General features: G+C 44.6%; 1 protein-coding gene across 1 annotated transcript in view; it reads right to left on the minus strand.

Annotated features, from left to right (window-relative positions):
* Positions 1-25,762, minus strand: part of ITGA9 (integrin subunit alpha 9) — an 855,720-nt gene that overhangs the window by 745,672 nt on the left and 84,286 nt on the right. The gene's annotated exons all lie outside the window — the stretch shown is intronic.

A 25,762-nucleotide genomic window follows, 5' to 3' on the forward strand; every position in this document is an offset into this window, starting at 1 on the left:
GGACCATGTCGTCTCTTTACATATTTCTGCCGGCGACAGCATCCTGGATTCTGCCCAGGATGCCGCTTGTGCTCTGATAGAATGAGCCTTGACCTGTAGAGGCAGAGACTTCCCGGCCTCTACGTAAGCTGCTCGGATAACTTCTTTAATCCAGCGGGCGATGGTGGGCCGAGAGGCCGCTTCACCTTGTTTCTTCCCGCTGTGCAGGACGAACAGATGGTCCGTCTTTCGTATTTCTTGTGTCACTTCCAGATATCTGGGCAGCAATCTGCCGATGTCGAGATGGCAGATTTGTTTAAATTACCTATTTTATTTTAATTTTATTTTATGTTAATGAATAATTTTTGTAATTTTTATATCTTCTATAACTAAGTTATCTTTAAGTAACCTTTACTTTTAGTTTTTATCTTTATTTTATTTGATACTTGTAAACCGTTTTGATTAAACACTGTTTGTAAAGACGGTATAGAAATATTTTTAAATAAATAAATAAATAAATGGCGTAATAAACGCCCTTCTTCAGATTTCTTCAAACCTGCCGTGGTAGGCAAGGATATGGTTTGGTTAAGATGAAACTGTGAAACCACTTTAGGTAGAAAGGAGGGAACCGTACGAAGATGGATAGCCTCAGGAGTGATCCTGAGGAAGGGATCACGGCAGGACAGTGCTTGTAGCTCTGAGATGCGGCGTGCCAAACATACAGCCAGCAAGAACACCATCTTCAAAGTGAGGGAATGGAGAGACAGGCCCCGAAGGGGTCTGAAGGTGGATCCCGCGAGGAAATCCAACACTATGTTGAGGTTCCACAAAGGCACTGGCCACTTCAGTGGCGGACGAATGTGCTTGACTCCTTTCAGGAAGCGAGAAACATCTGGATGCATGGCAATGGTCTTGCCATCCCTCCTGGGACCGTAGCAAGACAGCGCAGCCACCTGAACCTTGATGGAGCTAAGGGAGAGACCCTTCTGAAGTCCATCTTGCAGGAAATCCAACACAATAGGAATTGTGGTCGCATGTAGATTGGTGCCATGAGTGTCGCACCATGCTTCAAATACTCTCCAGATCCTTACATAGGTGAGGGAAGTGGAAAACTTGCGAGCTCGGAGAAGTGTATCTATCATGGGCTCCGAGTAACCTCTTTTCTTCAGTCTAGCCCTCTCAATGGCCAGACCGTAAGAGAGAATTGAGCTGGATCCTTGTGGAGGATGGGACCTTGACGAAGAAGGTCCCGGAGAGGAGGCAGGGGAAGGGGCTCCCCTGCCAGTAGTCTTCTCATGTCCGCATACCAGGGTCTTCTTGGCCAGTCTGGTGCAACCAGAAGAACTAGGCCCCGGTGTTTCTGAATCTTGTGGATGATGGCGCCCAGCAGAGGCCACGGAGGAAAAGCGTATAGCTGAACCAGGGCATCGATTCCGTGTGAGAACGGATCTCGCTTGCGGCTGAAGTATCTGGGTACTTGAGCATTGGACCTGTCCGTTAGTAAGTCCATGTCCGGAATCCCCCAGTGATCCACAATCATCTGGAAGGCTGTGGGGGACAGCTGCCATTCCCCCGGACTTAGGCTTTCTCTGCTGAGGAAGTCTGCCGTGGTGTTGTCCTTCCCGGCAATGTGGCCGGCAGAGATGTCCTGAAGATTCACCTCTGCCCAAGCCATCAGCGGGGCTATCTCGAGGGACACCTGTTGGCTTCTGGTTCCGCCCTGTCGGTTGATGTATGCCACCGTGGTGGTGTTGTCTCACATCACTCTGACTGCTCTGTTCCTCAGTCTGTGAGCAAATCGTAGGCATGCCAATCGGACTGCCCGGGCCTCTAGACGGTTGATGTTCCACCCCGACTCTACTCTGTTCCACCGCCCTTGTGCGGTGAGAGTTCTTCGCAGTGTGCTCCCCAGCCGCTCAGGCTGGCATCTCTGGTGAGCAGAATCCACGTGGGGGAGGACATCTTCGACCCCCTGCTCGTGTGGTTGGGCTGCAACCACCACCGTAACTGGGTCCACACTCTGGCTGGTAAAGGTAGATGCACGGAGTAGTTCCGGAAGCGGGGACTCCAGCGAGAGAGCAGGGAGCGCTGTAGAGGTCTCATATGGGAGTAGAAATTTAGTAAGAAGAAAGTAGAAAGTAGAAAGTAGATTGGAAACACGCTCAGCGAGCGTGCAGGCTCTCCAAACTGCTTTGGAGACGGAAATTACTGAGTTGCTACGCTTCCTGTGGGGGTATATATACCCGTGCTGACGTCAGATCCGTCTCCAACTGCTAGCACGAGCATACTATACCCATTCGTTCTGAGTCCATCTGGCTACACGCCAGGAAATAGCAAAAATATCAAAGGAAAAGCTGCAAAAAGCAACTGATAGAAATGTAAGGTCTCTAATTGGACAAATAAAAAAAGTACCTGAGTGGCAACACCTTAAAATAGCTGCAAGGTGATAGTGAGAAAGAAATAGCAAGAAAAAAAAAGGAGATCTGGAGAGGAGCGCCAGAAGAGAGGTTCCAGCACAACCAACAAGCACCAGAACAGACAAGAAAAAAAAACAAAAAAGGTGCCAAAACAGTCAGCGACACCAGTGAAAGATAAGGATGCAACACAGGAGGACAAGAGAAATGTAAAATAGGGGAGGAAGCAGAGGAAAGAGGAAAATCAGGAGGCCAGAAGATGGAGAAGCTGGCGGTTGAGCTCCAGGCTTAGGTGGAGAGGAGAGAGGAGAGGGAAAGATTGTGTAAAGTAGACACCCAAAGTAGAAGGCTTACTAAGAAAGATCAACAAGGCCGTAACTGCATAAAGGGGACCATCAAGTGATATCACAGAAATAAACTAGGTTCAATATTGTGCCATGAAAATAATTATTGAGAGAGTCCTACCAACAAGTACACAAGGCCAGGGAAAAAAAAGGAGAAAGACAAAAATCTCCTACTTGGAAAAAACCTACAAAGGAAAAAATAAAATCACTATGTGCAGAGATGCCACTGGTAGATAATTACCTCAAAGGATCGAGGATGCCAAAAATGAGAAAATCCAGAACCTCAGGCTGAAAAATGCACTAGGAGAAGAAGAGCTTACATTCATACATTACTGTAATAAATTAAAAACAGCAGAAGCACAAAAGCTGGGGAGATACAGAAATGAGAGACATCAATAGAAAACATTTAGAGCGAACCCAAAAGAGTTCTTCAGGGAATTGGGGAAGAACATTAGTGCTGTTGAAATACCACCAACCAATGCCAAAACAGAGAGGTTCTGGAGAAATTTATATGAGCATGCCATAGAGAACAGGGAAGTAGAATGGCATACAGATGAACATGGAAAGGGCAAACATCAAAACTATGGAATGGTGTGAAGTAACAACAAAAGAACTAGAAACCAAAAAGAGATCCAAATTGGAAGAGATCTAGCAGAGCTGTAGCTAAGCCTATGGCCAATATTTCCTTGGCCATGGGTGCCATCCCCAAGGGGCGCCATTAAGCAAGAAGTATTAGCCTCTTCCTCCATCTCCCTGCTCCAGCAGTGAGGAGCATTGTGGCCCCTTGGGCCGCGAGAAGCAGTGGCCTTCATCCACCTCATACCGCCCCAGCAGTGAGGAGAAGAGTTGGCCCATGGGGCCATGAGGAGCATTAGCCTCCGTCTCTCTGTTCCTGCCCAGAAGTGGGCCATGTGAAGTAACAGCCTCCTCCTCCACCCTCTCCCCTTCCTGGCAGTGAGGAGTGCAGCCCATGCATTTGCCTCCCTCCCCCACCCTAGCAGTGAAAAGCAGTGCAGCCCAGGGACCACAAGGGGCATCAGCCGCCTGCTCTCCCTGCCCCACCCTGGCAGAGTGGAGCAGCGCAGCCCATAGGGCTACAAGAAGCATCAACCTCTGTCCACATGCTCTAGCCCCCCCCCCCCCCCCCCCAGTCAAAAGCAGAAGCAGCACACCTGGACGCTGGAAGAAAAAAAAAAGAGTTTGATGGGCTCTGATGGAAGAAAGAGAATGTGTGAGTATGTGAATTAACATATGAGACTGCGTATGGATGTGCGTGTAAGCTTGAGAGACAGCAAGCATATGAGCGTGTGTGTGTGAGTCTGAGCATGTGAGCAAGAGTGAACGACTGTGTGTGTGTGTGTGTGTGTGATTCAGCATACATGGGAGAAAGAACATTAGAACATAGAGCATGGTGAAAGTTTGTGCGCAGCAACCCCCTCCCTTCTCCCTGCTAATCCCATGACAATCTTAGGGCATCTGGAAATCAAAAGTTCCCAGGTATGGAAAGCAATTTATTTATTTTTTCCAATCTTTATTACTAGTTATTAGATTACATTATTGGGTGTTATTTCATTTATCAGCTGTTTTGAAATATTTTATTGGCATTTAGAAAAGTTTTATATGAATTTTTAATTATTGGATGTTCTGGTAAAGGCAAGGCTGATGGCTTGAGACAAGCTATAGCTGAAGTAGGGTTGCCAACTGGCTCCAGATTTTCAGGAGAGGTTGATCCAGTCCTGGTTCTATCCCATTGCATGCAGGGACTTGTAGTCTTGCTTTTTCTTAGGGAATGCACTAAGGAAATGAGACCAAGTCCCTGCATGCAATGGGATAAAACCAGGACTGGATCAACCTGTCCTGAAAATCTGGAGCCAGTTGGCAACCCTGGGCTGAAGACTGAAGCGGAACTGAAGATTAAAGCAGATTGAAGCAGAACAGAACACTGAAGACAGGAACCAGGCTGAAGCTGAAGAGTAGCTGAAAACTTGGAACAGGTTGAAACCAGGAACCATAAGAAATTGCCATGCTGGGTCAGACCAAGGGTCCATCAAGCCCAGCATCCCATTTCCAACAGAGGCCAAACCAGGCCACAAGAACCTGGCAATTACCCAAACACTAAGAAGATCCTATGCCACTGATGCAATTAATAGCAGTGGCTAATCCCTAAGTAAATTTGATTAATAGCCGTTAATGGACTTCTCCTCCAAGAACTTATCCAAACCTTTTTTGAACCTAGCTACACTAACTGCACCAACCACATCCTCTGGCAACAAATTCCAGAGCTTTATTGTGCGTTGAGTGAAAAAGAATTTTCTCCGATTAGTCTTAAATGTGCTACTTGCTAACTTCATGGAATGCCCCCTAGTCCTTCTATTATTCGAAAGTGTAAATAACTGATTCACATCTACTCGTTCAAGACCTCTCATGATCTTAAAGACCTCTATCATATCCCCTCTCAGCCGTCTCTTCTCCAGGCTGAACAGCCCTAACCTCTTCAGCCTTTCCTCATAGGGAAGCTGTTCCATCCCCTTTATCATTTTGGTTGTCCTTCTTTGTACCTTCTCCATAGCAACTATATCTTTTTTGAGATGCGGCGACCAGAATTGTACACAGTATTCCAGGTGCAGTCTAACCATGGAGCGATATAGAGGCATTATGACATTTTCCCTTTTATTAACCATTCCCTTCCTAATAATTCCTAACATTCTGTTTGCTTTTTGACTGCTGCAGCACACTGAGCCAACGATTTTAAAGTATTCACTATGATGCCTAGATCTTTTTCCTGGGTGGTAGCTCCTAATATGGAACCTAACATCGTGTAACTACAGCAAGGGTTATTTTTCCCTATATGCAACACCTTGCACTTGTCCACATTAAATTTCATCTGCCATTTGGATGCCCAATCTTCAAGTCTTGCAAGGTCCTCCTGTAATGTATCACAATCCGCTTGTGATTTAACTACTCTGAATAATTTTGTATCATCCGCAAATTTGATAATCTCACTCATCGTATTCCTTTCCAGATCATTTATATATATATTGAAAAGCACTGGTCCAAGTACAGATCCCTGAGGCACTCCACTGTTTACCCTTTTCCACTGAGAAAATTGACCATTTAATCCTACTCTCTGTTTCCTGTCTTTTAACCAGTTTGTAATCCACGAAAGGACATCGCCTCCTATCCCATGACTTTTTTAGTTTTCTCAGAAGCCTCTCATGAGGGACTTTGTCAAACGCCTTCTGAAAATCCAAATACACTACATCTACCGGTTCACGTTTATCCACATGTTTATTAACCCCTTCAAAAAAAATTGAAGTAGATTTGTTAGGCAAGACTTCCCTTGGGTAAATCCATGTTGACTGTGTTCCATTAAACCATGTCTTTCTATATGCTCTGGAGACTGAAAAAGGCTAAAGCTGGGACAGGGCAAGAGCCAGACTGGAACTGGAACCCAGAAGAAGCAGGAATCAGGCGACCTTTTTGCTGAGGCAACACTGAAGTGTCTGAAGAGCCCTTTTATAAGGCAGCTGGCAAGACATCATTTGAGGGCGCCACAGACCTTTCCCGCCGTGGACCCTATTAAGACCAGCCATTTCACGCTTGCGCCTAGAGAGTAGAGGAGCGGTGGCAGCCATGCATCAGTGGCATTTCCCTGTCATGGGGAGCGGCAGTGAACTGGCAGTGTTAAAGTGAGTAAGGCTGATTGCAGGGCTGTCCCGCGAGCAGTGAGCCTAACACCATAATGTCAGGATCGCTGTACTGGTTTCAACTGAGCTGGAAGACCAAAGGAGCAGGATGAAACTGCTGGATCAAAATAAAATTAAAGCCCCCTACATTTAACAGAGTTTCCCAGCCTGGGGTGTTGTATGTTGTGTTCAGGGGGAGGGAAGTACTTTTCCATAGGTGCCAAATGGCCTGGCTAGAGCTCTGGAGCTCTGGCCCTGACAAAGTATCTAACTTTTGGCTCAAACATTTTACATCTCTTAATCCAGACCTGGCAAACTGCAAAAATCAATTGATAAGACAGCCAGAACTACCACTACAATAGCTAACAGAAAAAATACTTCTCCATTCAAAAGAAGACCTAATTAATGTCCCCTAAAATTAACCACCTACAATCTATATGGTGCTCACTGCCATACATGCAGATAGGATATGTTAAGGCGGTGCGGGCTTGTCTCGTGCCGCCGAGAATAACAAGAGGTGAGCGCCGCGAGCGGGGGGGGGGGGGGGGGAGGCGATAAAGGAGGGGGAAGGGGAGGAGGGGTGACCCAGAGAGCTCAGCCAATGAAAGTGGTCCCGAGTCAGCTGATGTGGAACCCACCCGCCTTCACCCCCCTTTGCCCCTGCTTCGCCCAGCGAGTCTTCCTCTGGACCCAAGGCGGATATTTCGCTGAATGCATCTGGTTGAGCTCTTCCTTACCCCTGAAGTACTTGGGTCCCTCCCCTCATGGCCTTAGCCCTCGTGCAGGTCCCTTTTTGCCCCCTGCCATCCCCTCTGCAGCTGCCCTTCCCCCCTGTTGGGGCTGCTTATCGGAAGGGGTGGGCGGTTGCTGGAGCAGGCGCCAAGAACAGGCGTGCATTGTGTTCTTGGGGCAAAGGTAAGGCTCCGATGCTTAGACAGAAGGTAGGGGGGCAGCGAGCAGCCCCCCCCCCCCCGCCTTTCTGTTCCACCTTGTCTGGAGCCTGCGATGATTCAATGCCAGGGACTTATGGGCAACTGTGCCAGCAGGCCGGTTTCGGTGCTGCCTCACCCCCCCAGTTTCGAGCGCCCGGTCTGCCAGGCAGCGCAAGGGTGCCCGTGCCAGCGAGCAGCAGTTCCCTCCTACGTCTGGCATAGGCAGTGTTTTTCCCAGTGACAACGGTGCTGAGGCTCACGCAGCCCCCCCAGGTTCTCACCCGCAATTCAGGGACCTTTTAGTTGGAGCGCGCAGGGGCCAGGCTGGCTGGGGTGGTTTTGATGGCTGGCCACTTTGGTGTGGGAATGAGTCTTTAGGTAGTTCCTTTCTCCCTAGTGTGGGTTCTGAGGGTGTATGGGGGGCGGAATGGGGTGCAGGGATTTCAGCAGCTGCCCCAATCTCTTCTTCCAGGAAGAGGTCAACACGAGGTGTTAAGGGCGCAGAGCTACGGGGCAGGGGGGGCGGGTGGTGCTTCTTCTCTTCCAGAGACGATGGATGCAGTTTTCCCGGGTACGTCACAGCAAGAAGCATGGAGAGAGAGGGACTACCATCAAGATTCGACTGGACAGGACGGGAGAGGTTCACCACCCTTGGTGCACCTAGCAGAGGTCTTCGGCAAAGGAGTTGCGGGTTTTGGCGAAGGTAAGCGCGGGCGCAAGTCAGAGAAAAGGGCACACAGTCAGGGCAAAAGAAAGAGGAGAGCCCCATCTCCCCTTTCTTCTTCTTCCAGTTCTTCGTCCTGTTCCTTGGCCTCCTCTACAGAGGCTGGGCCAGTTTACCATTCGATTTTAGAAGAGGGGCCCAAGCATGATACGGGGTACTCTGCCCTTGCGTCTCTGTCCAAATTGTGGGAAGGCATTCCCAGGCAACTCCAGAGGCATATTCGTAAGCGAAAATATGTCAATATTTTCCGGTTATTAGAGGGTAGATGAGGTAGTAAGAAAGGGAAAAAGAGAGAGAGAAAGAAGGGAAAGAAGCATCTGGGCCTAAAGTTTCGAAGAACATAGTTAACTGGGTTCAAGGTTTTTTGCGTCTTGCAAGTGTAGTGGGGCACTTCGATCCTTCTCAGTACCGTTCCTTACTGGCGTATGCGGACAGCATATTGGGCGCCTTTAGGTACTATGAAGGTTGGGCATGGCTCAACTATGATGAGAAGTTCAGGGACAAGATGGCAGGGAATCGTTTCATGTCGTGGGGTTCCCAAGAGACTAACAAAGGGGCTCGCCCATCCAAGGGTGTAGGGCTTGGGAGCGGGGCGGGGGCAGGCAGCGCATCCGGCTCAGTTGGTGGGAGTGGAGCAACGGGTTCCTTTCGAGCTGCAGGAAGTGCACCTAAGCCCATCTCAGGGAGCAAGGCTGCAGCTGGGGGGACCGATGTGTGTTGGCGGTTCAACAAGGTCTCCTGTCTCTTCCCAGATTGCAAGTTCTGGCACACCTGTTCCACATGTGGAGCCTCACATCCTGCCACGAAATGCACCCAGGGCCAAGGTGCAGGCCCCCTTAGGGGGGGTAAGTTATGAAGCACTCTGGCACAAAGCAGATTCACCGATCGTGTTGTTGGAGATGAGGAGGTGGTTACGGTGTTATCCGGACAGTGCTGCGGCGTGTTTTTTGTTCATTTATTTATTTATTTATTTTTAACTTTTATATACCGACATTCTTGCATTAAATGCAAATCATGCCGGTTTACAGTGAAACAGAAAAAGCAGGAAAAAATTCCTTAGTCGAATACAATGAAACAGCTTAGTTAACAAAGGAAACATAAAAATAAATTTTTACATATACACAAAGGTTTGCACGAAGGGGTGCATAAAGGTTTTTCATGGGTTTTCGGGTGGGTTTCTCTATATCATACATGGGTTCGGGGGGTGGGGGGGGAATGCGCGGTTGGCATATCAGCATGCGGATATTGCTCGGGATAAATTACAATCGGAGATCCAATTGGGGTGGGTAGTCGGACCGTTCGCCTTTCCGCCGTTCGACAGCATGCATTTGTCTCTGCTAGCAGTCATCCCAAAAAAGGTACCGGGCAAGCAAGTTCTGTCTGATTTTGAATCTTTCTTAACCGAAGGGCGCGTTAGTGAACGATTTTATCCCGAAACGGGTATGTTCTGTGCGGTATGCTTCTTTTGATGCCACGGTGACGTTAGTTCGTAAAGCTGGTAGAGGCACGTTACTGGCTAAAGCAGACATAGAATCGGCTTTCCGATTGTTGCCCATTCATCCTGCGAGCTTTCATTTATTGGGATTTCATTGAGGGGCAGTATTTCGTGCACCATTGTCTGCCTATGGGATGCGCGGTGTCTTGTGCTTTTTTCGAGGCTTTTAGTACTTTTCTTCAGTGGGTGGCAGTGCAGTATACAGGATGTGATAGTATATTGCACTATTTGGATGAATTCCTGTTTGTAGGGCTGAGTCAGTCGGGTTTGTGTCAGTTGCAGCTGGCTGTTTTTTTGCGAATGGCTCGCATGTTCGGGGTGCCTATAGACTGAAGGACCGGTGACACAGCTCACTTTCCTGGGTATTGAGTTGGACTCAGTGGCCATGATATCGCATCTGCCTTTGAATAAAGTTGAGAAGTTAAGAGATTTGGTGCAGGTCGTGCAGAAGGCGGCGAAAGTGACCTTACGACAGATGCAGTCTTTAATAGGTTCTCTTAATTTCGCTTGTGATTCCGATGGGTCGTGCTTTTATCTGTAGGCTGTCTGCTGCTACCGTTGGGGTTAGGGCAGGTCATCATTTTATTCGGGTAACACGCAGGGTGAAGGATGAGTTAGGGGTATGGGAAGCATTTTTGGAGTCGTTCAACGGTGTTTGTATAATAAAGATGTGCATTCATATATCACGAATTAAGCAATTTCAACGAAATTGCCTAATTCGTTGTGGTTCGGGGGACCCGAACCACAAAACGGATTCCAGGGGAAAATTCCGGGGAAAATTTGTTTTTCGGGTTTCGGGGGGGGGGGGGGAGGGAAGAGGGGCACATTTATTTAATTTAAAAAAAAACAAACACCTCAACCCTTCAAATTTACTATATTACAATCCCCCCACCATCCCGATTCCTCCCCAAGATTTACTGAAAACCCTGGTGGTCCAGCGGGGTCCAACCTTAAACTTGGACAAGTGCTTTAATGAACAGAAGGAATGAGGGAGAGCCCACCAACACACTTGGATAAAGAAGCAACAGAATTTGCAAACAAGAGAAAAAAGACATTTTAAAGATTAAGACCAGCAAACAAGGAAAAACAATTGGCAAAAGCATAAACACAGTGATAAATACAAAGTTATTTTAGCAATCACACATGGATCAAAATCTGACATAGGATTGTTAAGAATAAGTAAGCTTAAACCTAAAGATGAGAAATTGATAATTGTAGCACAGAAAGGTGGACTAAGGACAAGATAGTTCACAGCCAGCATAGAAAAATGGTGAAACAGATAAATGCAGATTCTGTAAAACAGAGCAGTAAAGAGTTACACATCTCATTGTTGAGTGTGATATGCTGATGTCAGAAGGCATGACCTTTTACACTTTCTCCAGCTGATACACTATTTCTCGAAAGATCACAGACACACAGAGTGCAATACAAATATACATAGGAATATATACAACCAGCCTAGTCAGCCTAACAGGAAACCAAAATCTCTTAGCAAGGAAGGGGCTCTGAATACAAGTAGTTATTGTGGATATAAATTGTGAAGGGAAAGATGAAGAAAGGCATTTACAAGCCAAGGAAAGATAAATAAAGGACTGTGATGTTATTTCCCATTTACAGTTTACCTGGAAACTGCCACAGATGAAAAAATAATCTTTCCTTTAAGAGTCCAAAATCTTGAGAGCCTGAAAAGTTAACATTTTGTGGTGTACAGCACAAAGCTTCATTACAAGGAGCATGAAATGCCTGTTATATTCATGCAAAGTTATTTTTTAACATGAACCAATATTTCTAGGAATCTGAAAGACATTTTTTAATTTTAGAAACTTAGTAGTGAAAAGTAGTTCCTATTCACAAAAGTGGAAGGAGACTGGTGAGTAAATTAATAGACTTGCTACTAAAACAGAGGATGGTGCAGTTTCTGGAATCCAACAAATTTACAAGATCCAAGGTAGCGTGGTTTTATCAGAGATTGGTCTTGTCTTAGACAAATATGATCAATTTATTTTGAATGGATGATCAAAATGTTGGATCAGGGGAGAGCACTAGAAGCAGTCAGTGTACTTGGATTTCATTAAAGCCTTTGACACCGTTCCACAAAGACGACAAATAAAATGAGTGCTTTTGGTATGGGCCCAAAAGTGAATGACTGGGTTAAGATCTGGTTGAGTGGGAGGCAACAAAGAGAAATAGTAAATGGAGTTCACTCTGAAGAAAGGAACTTTTCTAGTCATGTACTACAGGGGTTGGCCTTAGACTGCTTCTTTTCAACATTTTCATAATGATATTGTGGAATGATTATCAGGAAAGTTTTGTCTTTTTGCAGATAATATTAATAGATAGATTGCCAAGAAGGTGTGGAAAACATGAGACGGGACCTAGCAAAGCTTGAGCAATGGTCTAAGATCTGACAGCTAAGATTTAATGCTAAAAAAATGCAGTCATGCATTTGGGTTGCAAAAACCCAAGGGAGCGGTACAGTCTAGAAGGTAAAATTCTACTATGCACAAAACAAGAGCAGGATATGGGGATGATCGTATCAGATGACCAAACAGGTGGTGGCAAAAGTCAGAAAGATGCTTGAGTGCATAGGGAGAGGAATCGTCAGCATAAAAAGGGAGGTGATATTGCCTCTGTACAGGTTGTTGGAATAGGTCATTTGAAATATTGTATGCAATTGTGGAGACCACGCCTTCAAAAGGATATAAACAGGTTGGAGTTGGTCCAGAGTGTGAATACTAAAATGGTCAGTGATCATCATTGTAAAGCAAATTGAATTGGGATAGATCTAAACATGTATACTCTAGAGGAAATGTGAGATAGGGGAGATATGATATAGACATTTAAATACTTCCAAGGTTTCCATGCAGAAGAGGCAGGCCTCTTTCTAAGGAAAGGAGGCTCGGGATGAGGGTGAAAGTGGGTAGACTCAGGAGTAATTCAAGAAAACATTTCTTTACAGAGAGCGTAGTAGATGCATGGAACAGCCTCCCAGTGGAGGTGGTGGAGACAAGTATTGAAATTCAAGAAAACATTGGATAAACACAGAGGATGTCTGAGGGAGTGGTAGGGATTTGAAGAGCTGAACCGGTTTTTTTATCTCTGTATTTATAATTTCAAGTTATGGTCTTCAAGACCAAAATAAATCTTGAGACGAAAAACTGAGGGAAAAACAAATTACAAAGTATTAGAAAAGAAGAAAAACATTAAGGAAAAATTACATATGTATAGCTCTCAATACATGTCCACTAATTAGAGGGGAATTCAATAACAGTCCACCAAAAAATAGACCAGTAAGCAAACATAGAAAAAGGACAGCAACCTCATGGCTATCCACCAAAAATGAGATTGTAGCGTTAGCCAGAGAGCTAAGATGTAACAGATGGAGATGATGCTGATAAACCTTCTTGTGCATACTTATCACTTACAAACAGGATCAGCTGACTAGGCTCAAAAAATATCTTTATACTTAATATAACATTTACAAGGAAACTTTAAAAAGAAGAAGGCCCTCATCTGTAAGACCTTGCAAATCTGCATATGCTTTTTTTTAAAAATTTGTTTGGCTACATCTGGGAAAACCTTAACTTTAAGCTGAAGAAAAGCTGTGCTACAATGTAAAAAAAAAAGTTTTAGAAGCCAGTCTCCATCCGTCTCTAATGCCAAAGAGACCATTAAAGTCAAGGATTTAACCATAACATTATCTGAAGTCTCCAACAATGTAGTAATGTTCAAACTAGTCTTAGAAACAGGAGACAACTTCTGTTGACTGCCCCCAGTTTATTCTTTTTCAAAAGGAAGATAATAAAACCCTGACAGTGGTGGAATCAACTGTTCAGGCACCTTGAATAAAGTACCTTTTGAACATTTCTTTGGCAGAAACTAGTGGCAACTTAGGAGAATTTATGAAGCACAGATTTCATCTCCTTAAAGAATTCTCAATATGCTCCAATTTAGTTGATAGGTAAATACTGTCTTTAAGCACAGCCTCCTGTGTTCTCAAGGCACGCACCATTTTATTTTGTAACTCAGAAACTTGCTTCACATATTCTGATTTAAATCTTTCCAAGGATTTAATTTGATTATCCAAATCTAAGGTCTTTTACACTACATGGGGTTACTTCAGACATAATGGCATTACCTAGGCCCTCTATGGCACCTCAAATAGCTTCTAATGTATATACAAAAGGTCTCGCTAGAGTGAAGCTCCTCCTATCAACTTGAAGTGAAGTGGAAAGTGCCTGCATATTTTAAGAAAGTTGCCCTTGAGCATCTCAATTTTTCTTCCTCTGGAAATCCAAATCCCCAACATTGTTTCTGCCAAACGCCTCAGCCTTGGAGCTTCTCACGATATTCCCTACACTTGGGGATGTTGCTGCCGCGCTATCAAGCAGCGACCCTCCTTGTGCAGCATGGATGCTCTGTTCGCAGCAGGGTCCTTTGGAGGCATTCTCATTCCTGGACTAGGCAAAGCTGATGAGCCCAGGAGAGACGAGCATAGTTTCCCCTCCCAAAGTCCACAACCAGCTCACTTTCCAACAGCACAGAACCATAGCATAGCGGCATCAGCCCAGGCCATGGCGGTACAGATAGGACTGCAGGATAAACCATTGTCCTACATTTCTCTTCCAACCCATACAGCAAACGGAGAAAGAAAATGAAGGGAAAAAATGTAACATTCCACAGGAACTTAAAACATTGCATGCTGCCCGCCCACCATCTTCCCTAGAGCTGAGCAGTTGTACATGTGTTGCAACTGTCACTGCTCGACGTCCTCACTCCACCCTCTTTACCTCTGTGGCAACTCCCTCCGGGTCTGATGGACAGCTGGCTGCCGCGGCGTCTCCATGCCGTCTTCCTCCGGCGTCCCCGGACCGGCTCGACGTTGCAGATACGCCATGTTGCCTGATGACCTAGGGCGCCCGTGCTCTGATTGAAGTACCAGCAAGGGCGCGAACCTCAGGGGCGTCCCCCTGAGATGACATCATCCGCTTCCAATATTTAAAGGACTCTAATTTACTATGTAACTGAGTTAGCAAGGAGAGGATTCGGATCCGGTTAGGATTCCTCCAAGCTACTCTGCCTCCTCGGACTTACCAGAGGTACCCGCTCCTCGGGGGCCTCGCTCTTTTCTTTACTTTCAGATTACAAATAGGAACCGGTACTCGCTCCTTGAGGGCCCATGTTCCTGGACACTCTGAAGATTCTCTACTGCCTGGAAGCTATCACTGCTACAAACAAATGTGAGTTACCATCGCTCTCTCAGAGCTTTCCCTGGAACCAGGTACTCGTTCCTCGAGGGCCTAAACCTATCCTTCTCCTGAGCTTCCTTGAGACCTTACGTGAGTTTTGTCATCTAGTTCTGTTCATGAACTTTGTCTACTCTGCCTACTCACTTTCTACAGTTTCTCAACAGCTCAGCCATCCTGGATCGCAGTTCCAGTACCTGAGGGACTATAGCCCTGCCGGGCATATCAGCTCACTACTGCCACCTCTGGTGGTTTCAAAAACCTGTTTAATAAAAGAACTAATGTGTGTCTGTCTCCATACTCCAGCCTAGCCGGTGGTCCCTCTTGGGATATCCTCCCGGGGGCGTGGTCATCTGCCACCGGCCCAGGGATCATTACAGATTGCTACTCCTTAGCAAGACGATATCTGAGACACTACAAGATTGTTGACTCCTCCTTCTTAGCAGCCATTCATACAGATTGCTCCTCCCATCTAACAGCAGATTTATTATAGACTGCTCACTCCCAGCTTTCTTAACAGATTACTAACAGATTGCTAACTCCTTGCAACAGATTAATAACAGATTGCTAACTCCTAGCATCAGATCAGTAACAACAGGTGGGCAGTCTACATATCTTTGGTCTTTTTTGTCATGTTTCTATATAAAAGCATGTTTTTTGGAGGGTCACATAATGTGATGTGCTGGGACGAACATTTTCTTCTTGACTCCAGGTGACATGCTCCTGCTACCATCAAAATCTTGACCTTTTCAAGAACCCTGACAGTCTCAAAATGCTTCTCCTGATTTGGGCATATGACTATAGTTAAATTCATGCAGAAATCTTCGCCTGCTATTGTTGCATTGGTGGACACTTGGATCAAGGGGGAGTTGAGGCCACCTGAGGGGAGGAGCCCCACAGGTCCTCACCGTAGGTAGGCGAGGCTGATGACATGCAGAGACCCCGCTGGGGCTTCACCACTACCAGCCCATGTTCCCCTCAGGTTGGGCCTTTGGGTGCCGGGGCTGGCTGGATTTATGTGGGGCCTCTGCGAAGATGAAAGTTCAGAGGAGAAGCAGGCAGGAATAGGTCAGCTGGCGGCTGAGAGCCACACAAAAGGGGCGAATTCCATCAGCAGCAGCTCCCTGCCACTACAAAGGAGTCCGGGCTCGCTTCTGCCATGGCGGTACAGCGGTAGGTAAGTGAGGCCGGTCGTGGGGCTCTGCAGCCAGCGAGCTTAACAGCTATGCCAGCTAAGTAGGGAGAAAAGAGAAAGATAAGGCTTGAGGTATTGAGTCTAAGATGGCAGCTGTTAATGAAAATGTTGCAGACAAACTACAGGAAGATACAATGCTAATCAAAATTAAGGAAACCGTTATTATAGCACTCGATGAAATTGGGTTGCATTTCTGAGCAGATTTCAGATATTAAAGCATCAATCACGATGTCTGGCATAAGACTAGAACAGGCCAAAGGTTGAATTTCTATTGGGCCGATACAGTACAGTGCGCTCCGACGGCGCGCACTGTTATCCTACCATTGGACGCGCGTTTTCCCTTACCCCTTATTAATAGGGCCCTCAACATGCAAATGCATGTTGAGGGCCCTATTAGGTATTCCCGCGCGATTCAGTAAGTAAAATGTGCAGCCAAGCCACACATTTTACTTTCAGAAATTAGCGCCTACCCAAAGGTAGGCGCTAATTTCTTCGGGCACCGGGAAAGTGTACAGAAAAGCAGTAAAAACTGCTTTTCTGTGCACCCTCCAACTTAATATCATGGTAATATTAAGTCGGAGGTCCCAAAGAGTAAAAAAAAAAATTTGAACTTGGCTGGCGGCTGTCGGGTCGAAAATCGGACGCTCAATTTTGCCGGCGTCCGGTTTCCGAGCCCGTGGCTGTGAGCGGGCTCGAGAACCGAGGCCGGCAAAATTGAGCGTCAGCTGTCAAACCCGCTGACAGCTGCCACTCCGGGCCAAAAGGAGGCGCTAGGGCCGCACTAGTGTCCCTAGCGCCTCCTTTTGCCCATTTCTACCACCGGGCCTCATTTAAATACTGTATCGAGCTCACAGGCGAGTGGCCTGTGAGTCCGCACACGGCCTGTGAGTCTAACACACGGTCTGATTCAGTAAAGTCCGCAGGAGAGCGGGCATTCGCCCGCTCTCCTGCGGACTTTACTGAATCAGACCGTGTGTTAGAAGATGACGCACTTTCATCTCTATCTAAGCTGGCAAACTTGGAGAAATGCATGGCGGAGCAAGCAGATAAAATCGATGATTTAGAGAATAGTTCTAGGAGATCAAAGTCTTCGGTTTTAGGGACCCCAGAATCTGTTGATGAGAAAGGTTTGGATGAAACTCTGGTGACCTGACTGCCAGAAGTGTTAGGCCTCACGGAATTAAAAGGGAATCTTGAAATTGAATGGGCGCACAGGCTAAGGGCCATAAGGACTCTGATATGAGGCCTAGAGTGGTGATTATAAAAATGTTAAATTTCATCCATAATAAAGCCATAATATAGGCTTATTGCAAAGCACCAGACTTGTTCTTTCAAAGCAAGAAGATCCACATATTTCAAGATTAATCTGCCAGGGTCTCATCATTGAAAAGAGAATTTTCTCTGATATGCACAGTGCTAGTGTGGTAACTTCCTACAGTTTCCAGCCAAGTTGAAAGTTTGGCACGAGGGGAAAGCAAAAGTATATGATTCGGTGGCCGAGGCACAAACGTTTTGGGATTTGCTCAACAAATAAGTCAGAATTGGCTATACATCACTACAGTGTGTTGGATGCAATTGAGAAGAAAGGAGTCTTGTTTTGCTATTTGGGACTTATAATTACCGAGCAAGCACATTTATGAAGGTACTTGCTTTATGAATGATTACTCATTCTGGGGTATCAAAGCAAAAAAAAGTTTTCAAATATAGGAAAAAATGTTTTTAACTTTCTTCCTGATATAAAGAAAAAAAAAAGTTGTGTTTTGGGAACAGATTTCTAAAACCAGGATTACATGGCATTATAACATCAGAGCATCCTGGATGCAACTGACAAAATGGACCTTGTTTTTGGCCGTTAGGAAAGAAAAGTAATGGGCGTTTCTATCTGCAACTTGTATCGGGTTTATGATTTTGTGGTAGTGAGGGTGCTGCGACCTCTCATGCTCACCTCTTTTTTCCCTGCACCATCAGTCACTGGGAGAATGGTGGCCTCTGCCAGCCAGCACCGACTTCCCTGGCGTCCCTGGGACAGTGTGGGTGCTGCCAACCACCATCTTATTTCTGGAATCACTTAAGCGTGCGCGCACAGGGCCTCCTTATGTATACGTCATGGCGGGAACCTCGGGGGCGTCCCCTCCTGATGATGTCTGCACCACTAGTGTACTTATACTGACTGGCCCATTGCTAAGACAAGTTAGCAAGGAGTTCTCTCGCTTGTTAAATCTGCTCTACTTGAATCTTCTGTCCCAGACTCTCCTCCTGGCATTTGGACGTTCTGAGTACCCGTTCCTCGGGGGCTCTTCCGCATCTTGGCTATCCGCTCCTCGGAGGGCCCTCCTGCCTAGGACTTCCTGACCCACTCCTTGGGTATATCTGCTGGGACTTCCTTGTATGAATACATTCTCCAACTTCACTGAAGATTCACGGCATACCCCGTCCTTCAGGCCACTACCATTCTTCAGTCTGTCTATGCTACTCAACCTGTGCCTCAGGATATTGCTTCATCTTTACAAATGCTACGGCCTGGTTCCTGTATCACAGAACTCTGCCTCCTTGGCATCTATTGTATAGACTCCTCGGCATACCCCGCACTGCGGGCCACTACCGGATCTGCACTCAAAGGTGTTTCCATCAGCCTGCAGGAATCTCCTGGTGTACCCCGCCCTCCGGGCCACTATCAGAGCTTGTATCAATGTATTTTCTCAAAGACTGTGTTTACTACATTTCCCGCTCCTCGGGTGGTGTACTATCTTTTCTCCCAAATAAAGTCTCTTTCACAGCTGTGTCCTACGTCGCTGAGACCATGCCCACCGATCGTGAGGTCCACGGGGCTCCTCCCTGTGGGCGGAGACATCTCTCACCTTGGCCCGGGGTTCACAACTTCATCAAAACCATAACAGAGGATTTCATTAATTTGCCTTTTATTTAATAACATTTTGCCTGAATTCCACTTGAGTACTTGGTATTAAGTGTTTTCAAGTCTCTCTTTTCGACAATATGGCCAAAAAGGAAATAAAAAGTAAAACAGACAGTGAAGCAGAAAACCGTATTTTCATCAAGAGTCCTTTACTATGTATGTGTTTTTTTCGAGATAGTTGCGAATGATTCTCGTCAAAAGGGAAGATGTCTACTTCTGGAAAGGTTCATCAAGATTTAAAGGGCTGAATGGACATGCTCTGTATATTCTTGCAAAGGTTAATTATTATGGTTTTAGTACTACAGGGAAATTTTTTTAGGGAGGAGAGGGTGGGAGCATGGCACATGAACACGTCAAAGATGATCTTTTTCTCTGGTTATGAAAGAAATGGAAATATTGGAGTATGGACAGTGGATAGTCAGGGAGAAGGGTGGGGGAGTGGGCAGGAGGCGAAAATGGATAAGGAGAAAATGAGTGTTTCATGGCAGGGGGTAGGACAAATCACATGTACAGGTAAAGAAATAGGGTTAAAGTTTGAAAGGGGAAGGAATGCACATCAGTTTCTTGAGGTGTGTGAGTATCTCTGTCAAGGAGATTTCTATTCTTATTTTTTGGAACATGCAGCTAGGGTAAAACTGGTCTACCTGGAATATACCTTTTACAAAACCTATGCGGTGGTGGATGGGGGATAAAGTCAGGATAATATCTTGGAATATAGATGAGCTGGGATCTCACATCAAAAGGAAAAAAATCTTCCAGGCCTTAAAGTAACAAAGCTAGCATTGCTTGTAATCAGGAAATGCACCTTACCAATACAGAAAGCAAAAAACTGAAAAGGGATTGGGCAATAGTTTATTATTCTCCGGAAAAAGGGAATAAAAGGCAGCATACCAATACTAATAAATAAAAACATTACTTTTCAATTTTTGGGGGAAATAAAAGATCCTGAGGGGAGATACATTACTATAATGGGGAAAATAGATGGGAGAATTGTTACGATCTGCAACCTATATGCCCCTAATGTTTATCAACATTCTTCACTAATTTGGTACATCAGCTGATAGCTCCCTCACAAGGGATGTTCATAATGGTGGGAGATTATAATTGTGTGCAAGTCTCATTTTTGGATAAATCAACTAATCCAAGTGGTACTTTTATGGGGGCAGACAAAGATATTGCATTTCTATGAAACAGTTAATAGATGTGTGGCAGGTGTTAAACCTAGAAGGAAAAGATTTTACTCATGTCTCCTGTGCTCATATGTCAGAGTTGACTACATATTGAGCTCTCAGACACTTTTCAATGGGGCTCACTCAGCAGTCATTGGACTCATAGAAATATCAGATCACGCTATGGTGTAGGTGGATTTCTGTTTAGCCATGGAATAGGGAGAGGATCACCCTTGGAAATTCCCAGGCTAGCTAGTGGGGGATAGTGATTTTAAATCTTTTTTGCTAAAGAAATGGGAGGACTTTGTGTTATATAACTTGCAACATAAAAGCTCCACAATTTTATTCTGGGAAACATGTAAAGCAGTGTTAAGAAGCAAATTTATTTCATACCTATCTGGCAAAAATAAATAATTACACAAAAATATTTTACAATTAGAGGAGAAGCTGCAGATAGTGAAAAGAAAATTAGCTAGACAAGCTTCTACGGCTAACACAGAAGAATATTGCGACACTTTGAACAGTCTAAATTCTTACGTGCATATGGAAGCACAAAGGGCCTTGCAATGCTCTGAGTTGATTAAGACATGGAGAGGGAAATCTTTTATTGAAAGCATGAGAAATGATAAAGATCATATGCCTTCTACAGCAAAGGAAATATGTGAGGTTTTGAAGAAATTCTATGAAGCGCTCTATTCTGAAGCTAGAATAGGAGGGGAAATAGAGGAAAACAATTTCTTTCAAAAGTTAGATACGCCACAAATAACCAAAGCTCAGCGAGAATTTCTTAACAGACCCATAAGTATTTTAGAGGTAATAAGGGTGATTAAATCTAAGAAATTGCATAAGACTCCTGGACCAGATGGGTATAATGCAGACTTCAATAATCATTATGTCATCAGATTGTGGGCTCCATGAACGCCTTTTTCATGGAAGCAATTCAAAGAAATTCTTTCCCACCAGGCTTCAACACAGCTTTTATTTATTTATTTATTTTAACAATTTTATATACCGACCTTCATAGTAGATTACCATATCGGATCGGTTTACAGTTTAACAAAGGGAAAAAAAACTAGAGTAACAAATTCACGTAAACGAAAGATAACCAAAGCAGGAATAAGTCAAAGTTACAATCAACAGGGGGCGAGAACTTGGAAGCTTGCAACAAGCTGGAAAGAAGAAAAGGCCAGTAAAGTAATTTTACCGTAGAGTGTACAAGTTACAAACTTAAGAACGGTGCTTTAATCTGAAGTCTAAGAGTCCATTTATTTTTTTTTTCTTTGAGAAACGGAGTGACAGACTGGGTAAGAAAGAAGGCCAGCTAGTGATTGTCTGGTGGTTCAGGGAAGGCTTGGAGAAAGAGCCAGGTTTTAAGATTTTTCCTGAAAGTTAATAGGCATGGCTCCAGTCTGAGGTTTGATGGGATACTATTCCAGATGGAAGGGCCTGCTGTCGTCCTGGCAAAACCAGGAAAACCTGGCAAAACCAGGAAAAGACCCTACCTTAGCATTTTCTTATAGACCAATTTCATTGTTAAGCTAATAAGCTGTGACTTGAACATTTTTGCTAGGATTATAGCTGAAAGATTGAGTAGTGTTATACCATCAGTGATATCCCATAATCAAGTTGGTTTTGTTAAAAGTTGAACTGCCAGCTCTCGTGTAATTAAATTGATCACAGCAATGGAAGTATGTAAAGATACTAGAACTCAGGCATTAACTATAGGATTCAACTCTGAAAAAGCCTTTGATAGGGTTTCTTGGGCCTATATGTTCTCCATACTACAGAGGTTTGGATTCAGAGATGCTTCTAAGAAAAGTCATGGGATAGGTGGCGATGTCCTTTCGTGGATTACAAACTGGTTAAAAGACAGGAAACAGAGTAGGATTAAATGGACAATTTTTTCAGTGGAGGGGGTGGACAGTGGAGTGCCTCAGAGATCCCATGATCCAGTTCTAGCTTGCTTGCTTCAATGGTTTAACCTTGGCCTGGTTCCTGGTATTCTCTGTCTGCTGCCCGTCCTGACCCTTGGCATGTTTTCTGGTTTCATCTGTCTTCTGCCTGCCCCAACCTCTGGCCTGCTTCCTCATCTTGCACCTCTGCTGCCTGCCTCAACTCCTGGACTGTCTCCGTCTTCCCACGCTTTCCGCCTGCCTCGACTCTGACTGTTCTCTGGACACCCTTTCGCCAGGAGACCTTCACCTAAGTCCTGCAGGCCAAAGCACCCAAGGGCTCAACCTGCAGGGAACGAGGGCTGGTATAGGTGAAGGTCCTGTCAGGTCTCCTGGTCTTGTTCCGCCTCCCGGCTACGAGTACCGCTGCAGGCTTTCCTTCAGTGGATTCTCCATTCACTCTAGCCGGCCCAAGGGTCCACAGTCACAACACCTATCCTTTATATTCTTTCAATAGACCCACTTTTGAGAAAAGAAATGGCAAGTTCACAGATAAAAGTTTTTTTGTTGGGAAGCCAGAAATTTAAAATTACAGCTTTCGCAGATGATGTCCTAGTGTATCTTACGAACCCTGAAGAAGACCTGCCTAAGATTCTAAAAATTCAAGGGGAATTTGGTAAATTCATAGGACTTAAAATCAATCAAGACAAATCTGAAGCATTGGACATTACTAGGGAACTAAGGCATAAATGGGGATATAGCTTCCCTTTAAGATGGGTTGGAATAGAAATGAAGTACCTGGGTATCCGTATTCCTGCACACATCACAAAAATCTATGAAGCTAATGTTGGCCAACTGAAAGAGAATTTAATTAAAGTTTTATAGTCCTGGAAGGGCCTCTATCTCTTTCAGGTAGGATTCAACTTTTGAAAATGGTAGAGACACCAACCAAAGTGGCTGTATATGTTATAAATGCTACCTGTGGGGCTGTGCAAGGAAGATGTTAACGAAAAAAACAAGAATATCAGGTTATTTCTCTGGGAAAATCAGAATTCCAGAATCTCGCTACAAATTTTGATGAGAATGCATAAGTTAGAAGCAGTGAATTGCCCAAATCTGTACTTGTATAATGTTGCTTATTTATTAATTTTATTTTATTATTTTTATTTAACATTTCTTATATACCGATATCCGTTCGCACATCGTATCGGTTCACAGTGAACATAAAACTTTGGGCATTGCCCTTACATATAACAAATAAAGATGGTGAACTCAGTAACATATAGATAATCTTCGGGAGGAGCCCTTAGATATAACAAGCATCAATGGGGAGATGCTGATTATAATAATTAAGGCACACATGTGACTGGATATTTGAAACATCATTTCATACTCCTTTGAAGTGTTTGGAGAATTGGGTGAGACCTTTTTCATAGGAGATATCTTACCGTTAGCAAAGATAGTTTTCCCAGAAAAGATTCTTAAAAGTACTATAGTAGCCTCTTGTAGGAATGCCTATGAGTTATCTGTGCTAGTTTGCATAAAGGAGGCATAAGGACAGCATTGATGATTATCCAAGCTAATCCTCAGTTCTCACCTGGTACCAATAATCCCTTATTTATTCAATGGAAACTGCAGGGTCTTACACTGCTCTACCAGCTATTTTTGGCAAATACTAATCAGATTAGTATTTGAGCCATAGTTTTCAAGAATTACAATTACAAATTGCACTTCCATCTAAAAATTTCTATGGTTACTTACAAGTTAGACATTATCTACAAGAGGTAGTGAAAGAGATTCCAGGATTTGGTGATTTCCATTTACTAGATGATTTTTTAAGAGGTGTGGATGGTAAAAGGAAATTATTTGCGAGGTATCATAGAGCCCTGCTAGATATTCAATACGGGGATGAATGCAAAGAAATATGGCAGAGATGGTCTACGATATATGATATAGCGATATCTTTGCAAGAGATGATCCCTTCTCTTTCAGAGAATGTAAGGATGCGAGAAACGCAATATAAATTATTGCATCAGGCTTATATATACCCCCATCTAGGGCATTTAGGATGGGTGTAGCAAATGTGCAGTAGATAAAGGTGATTATATCCATAGTTTTTGGTAATGTTCTGCAATTCAAGGTTTTTGGGAAGATATTCAGAGATTTGTTCATCTTTTGTGGGGAAGGCCTGTTCCATTGCAACCTATAATTTGGCTCTTCGGCATTTACGATGGGCTCTCACTCCCAATTGTGGAACAATGTCAAATATTTTTAGATTAAGATTCTTTGGTGGCAAAGAAGGTAATATTGAGACTTAGGGCCTTATTTTCTACACGTATCGCATGCGGTAAGGGACGTTTCGCATGCGATACCAAAATGGGGGCGGAGTCGGCCCCGGAAGAGGAGGAGTCGTGGCGTCACCGGTGCCGACTCTTCGAAGCCACCGCGGACGACAGAAAGGTAAGGACCTTTTCGCGTCCTATTTCGCTCCCAATAGCTACACCTCCTCTGGTGGCGCTATTGGGTGCAAAACCAGCAGCGATCGCACCGCGACAGTGCGATCACTGCCGGCTAGCGCAGGCCCGCCCCCAGTTTCGTCCACCCGCTCATTTCCTAAAGTATCGCAGGCCGAAAACGAGGCCCTAAGTTAAGGAAACAGCTCCTATGAAGGAACAATGGAAACAGCAGGTGCATAGGTTACTTAATTTTGAGTATCTGTCAGCAAAAAAAAACCTCATATAAGAAATATGACCAAATGATAGTGATATGGGAAGACTATCTTTAATACTTACCCGCACAATCAAGGAATCTTATATATAGCCTTTAGTAAACTAGGGTGCTTAGGGTTACCATGTTATTATCATTTTACGTCCCTAACTTGTTGTAATGTCAATTGTGCGAGGTGTTATCTTCTCTCTGATAACGTTGTGTTACCCAGTCTGGTGGGAAATTACCTGGGGGTACTGTTATGTATACATCTTTCACTTTGTATACACTAATTCTATTTTTATTGCACATTATCACTTTATTATTGTCTACTGGTGTACTAAAAAATCTTTGGGGAAAATTTGGGAGGGGGGGGAATATCATAATGTTTTACACATAATGGTTCATGAAATGAGTACTGAAATGATTGTACTTTACTTTGTCCCAAAGGTGCAGTTTATCTTTTACTAGATATTCTAAAACTTGGGAAATTTCTTGGGACAATATGCCTTTAGTACACTAGAACTGCTTGTAGGATGTGCTACATGTAGACTTTCAATTAATTTTGTGTTCATTTTTATGATGATTCAGTAAAATCTGCATCCTGGTGAAAATATTGACCATAGACCTTAATGGGAGTTCTGCACAAAATACGGAAGTCAATGAAATTCGCAGTTCTTCACCGTTTTATCCAATTTTCCCTACATTCTGAATTACCCCCCCCCTCTCCAGAAGGTATGCCTATGTAGCACAAGCTCCCTTGCTGACTGAGTACTGAAGGGACATGTCCTCTGAGATTTTCACTCAGCACTCTAAGCGGGGAAGGCACCGTACTGGCTCAAAAAGGTGATGTGGCACCGCCCTCCACTCCCCAGCTTAATGCCCAAGGCAACTATCCTTCTTTCCCATACCTTGCAATGGACCCCGACTCTAATGCTAGCATGGGCTGCCACCCCAACCAACAGCTGTGTTCCCATCCTCCCCGGGACTCAACCCCTCATGTCTGCAACAGGCCTGAACCTTTCCGACCCGCAGCAAGAGACTCCAACCTGATCCTTTGGCATTG

The sequence above is a fragment of the Rhinatrema bivittatum genome, chromosome 2 (genome assembly GCF_901001135.1).
Source record: "Rhinatrema bivittatum chromosome 2, aRhiBiv1.1, whole genome shotgun sequence".
Taxonomy (NCBI): domain Eukaryota; kingdom Metazoa; phylum Chordata; class Amphibia; order Gymnophiona; family Rhinatrematidae; genus Rhinatrema; species Rhinatrema bivittatum.